Here is a 3,594-nt window from a genome sequence, read left to right as displayed (position 1 = left end):
CGCCCGCCTCCAGGCCCGGCCCCACCCCCACCCGCAGCCCGGACCACAAGTTCCGGCGGGCGCTGCGGCGGAGTCTACGCTCGCAAGGCACGCCGGGAGCTCAGCGGGAGTGGCGCCCTGTCCCGCCTAGGCAGCCGCGGGCTGCCGGGAGTTGTAGTTCTGATGGGAGTTTCGTGCTGCCTGCTGGACTTGAAGCGTGTCTGGGAGAACCCAGCCTACCTTCTTTCCTCCTCCACTTCCTTTTTCCTTCCTTCTCTCGGTCTTTCCTCTTGTCCTGCCTCTGGCCCTCCTTTCTCTCTTTCTCTCCTTCCTGCAGTTGTTTCTTCCTCCATCTGTAAATGTTCATTAAATGCTTGCTGTATGCAAGGCATTGCTCCAAGGGCTAAGAATGTAGTGGTGAACAGACAAAAATCCCTGCCCTCGTAGAGCTTACATTCTTGTGTGAGTAAAATACACAATAAATAAAATTAGAAAAAAAATTTTTTTTTGTTTTTTTTTTTTTCTCGCTGTATTACCCAGGCAGGTCTCGAACTCCTGGGCTCAAGCTATCCTCCCGCCTCTGCCTCCCTGAGAGCTGGGATTAGAAAATTTTATAGTGAGATAAAAGACAATGGCCCGGATGCCGTGGCTCACGCCTGTAATCCCAGCACTTTGGGAGGCCAAGGCGGGCGGATCACTAGGTCAAGAGATCGAGACCATCCTGGCTACCACGGTGAAACCCCCTCTCTACTAAAAATACAAAAAATTAGCCGGGCGTGGTGGCGGGCGCCTGTAGTCCGAGCTACTCGGCAGGCTGAGGCAGGAGAACTGCTTGAACCTGGGAGGCGGAGATTGCAGTGAACCGAGATCACGCCACTGCACTCCAGCCTTGGCGACAGAGCCATACTTAATCTCAAAAAAAAAAAAAAAAAAAAAAGACAAGAAGTGCTAGATTGCTATTTCTTTCACCCAGATCTAGATAAACTAAGTGGTTTTTAGCAGCCGTATTATATGGGAGGTTGGAGGGAGGGTGGCCAGTAAAGAATCTTGGCCAGGCGCAGTGGCTCACACCTGTAATCCCAGCACTTTGGGAAGCCGAGGCGGGCGGATCACCTGAGGTCAGGAGTTCAAGACCAGCCTGACTAACATGGTGAAACCCCATCTCTACTAAAAATACAAAAAAATTTAGCCGGGTGTAGTGGTGGGCGCCTGTAATCACAGCCACTTGGGAGGCTGAGGCAGGAGAATCTTTTGAACCTGGGAGATGGAGGTTGCAGTGAGCCAAGATCACGCCATTGCACTCCAACCTGGGCAACAGAGTGAGATTCCATCTCAAAAAAAAAAAGAATCTTGAACTTCTGAGATCAGACTCAGTGAAAATTATGCTCGTGTTGTGAGAGGTCCAGGAAACTGAGAATGAGTGAAGGAAGTGCAAATACACAGAGCTTCTCTCTCCTGCTCACTCTAGGACTGCTTCCCCACTATTTAAAAATAATTCTCTCTCTCTTAAATATCTCTCAATCTAACAATTGCTCAGTCTCTCTTGCCAGGGGAATATAAATTCAAAATACGAGCTCCTGTGTCTGAAGGAGCCCCTCCAAGCGAGGCTTTGGAGCCTTAGCCAAGCCTGGGAGGACGCTGTTCTCTAGACAAGGCCTCCATACATTGCTTCTTGTGAAGTGCAAAGACACTGAATTTCAGAACACCAAAAATAGTCAAAGGACTTTCACTGTTCCTTTAGTGCCCATGCAAGACAGTACTAAGCAACATTCAGATATTGTCCAGCCCTCTGCTAAAAGTGATCTTTTTTTTCTTTCTAACTTCCAAGCAGTGTGGATCCCATACCTCCTTGGGTAAAGGAGCAGACGCAGAGAGGTCTCCCTAAACCCAAAGCTGCACACAATCAGACAATCTCATTAAAGGTGATTTTGCTATCACCCATGAGGACAAAAGTGGTGGGTCTATGACTTCCAGTCCCAATTTTCTTTCTTCCCTCTTCCCTCCTTCCACATATCTTTTTTATTTTTTTCTTGAGACTGGGTCTCGCCCTGTCACCTAACTAGAGTGCAGTGGCATGAACACAGCTCACTGCAGCCTCAACCTCCTGAGCTCAAGAAATCCTCCTACCTCAGCCTCTTGAGTAGCTGGGACCACAGGCATGTGCCGCCACTCCCAGCTAATTTTTCAATTTTTTATAGAGAAAGGGTTTTACTAAGTTGCCCAGGGTCTTACCAAGTTACTAAGTTGACCAGGCTGGTCTCAAACTTCTAGGCTCAAGCAATCCTTTTGCCTCGACCTTCCAAAGTACTGGGGGGATTATTCCAGGTGTGGGCCACCATACCTGATCAGGAGTAGGTCACTTAGATTTGTTTTCTTCAAGAAACTGTCAGTCAAGTTCTCTTCCAAGATCCTGAAGACCTCTTGACTCTTGCTAAGTAATTAAGGAATTATTTTCTTTATCTTGAGAAAAGATTGAAGCTATGTATTATTGATTCACAAGAAACTGTGAGCATTAAGTATGTTATGATAAATTCTGTGTGTTCCTTCTCACAAGATAAATTATATGCATTTGAACTAAGGAATGGGAACATGCAAAACTCATAAAAGCCCTTTGAGACATTGACGTTTTTCTTTTTTTTTTCTTTTGAGACAGAATCTCACTCTGTTGCCCAAGCTGAAGTGCAATGGTGTGATCTCGGCTCTCTGATGCAAAGCTCATAAAAGCCCTATGAGACATTGATTTTAATTTTAAATTTTTTTTTTTTTTGAGGCAGAGTCTCTCTCTGTCTCCCAGGCTGGAGTGCAGTAGGGCGATCTCACTCACTGCAAGCTCCGCCTCCCAGGTTCACGCCATTCTCCTGCCTCAGCCTCCGAGTAGCTGGGACTACAGGCGCCCACCACTGAGCCCGGCTAATTTTTTTTGTATTTTTAGTAGAGACGGGATTTCACCGTGTTAGCCAGGATGGTCTCAATCTCCTGACCTCGTGATCCGCCCGTCTCAGCCTCCCAAAATGCTGGGATTACAGGCATGAGCCACCGCACCTGGCCTTTTTTTTTTTTTTTTTTTTTTTTTTTTTTGAGACAGCGTCTCACTCAGTCACCCAGGCTAGAGTGCAGTGGCATGATCTCAGCTCATTGCAACCTCCACCTTCCGGGCTCAAGCAATTCTCCTGCCTCAGCCTCCTGAGTAGCTGAGACTACAGGCGCCACTATGCCCTGTAATTTTTGTATTTTTAGTACAGATGGGGTTTTGTCATGTTGGCCAGGCTGGTCTCGAACTCCTGGCCTCAGGTGATCCACCCACCTCGGCCTCCCAAGGTGCTGGGATTACAAGTGTGAATGTTAACGTCTCATGAATTATCTCTGTTCCACTCTCCTAGCCTCTTAGTAGAACTTTGCACCCTTATAATTTTCCAATTATCTGTTGAGTATATCTATTAGGCTAGGCCTAAGAGATCAACTTCCATGACAGCAGAGACTCAGCCTGTCTTAAGTCGTCATGATGGTCCCTGGCCCCTAACACAGTGTCAGGGACACAACAGGTACATGATAAATTTCCATAGAAAAACTACAGCCGGCCGGGCGCGGTGGCTCAAGCCTGTAATCCCAGTACTT

This window comes from Rhinopithecus bieti, unplaced genomic scaffold, assembly GCF_001698545.2.
Source record: "Rhinopithecus bieti isolate Rb0 unplaced genomic scaffold, ASM169854v2 scaffold_65646, whole genome shotgun sequence".
NCBI classification, from domain to species: Eukaryota; Metazoa; Chordata; class Mammalia; order Primates; family Cercopithecidae; genus Rhinopithecus; species Rhinopithecus bieti.
This window is presented reverse-complemented; position numbering follows the sequence as displayed.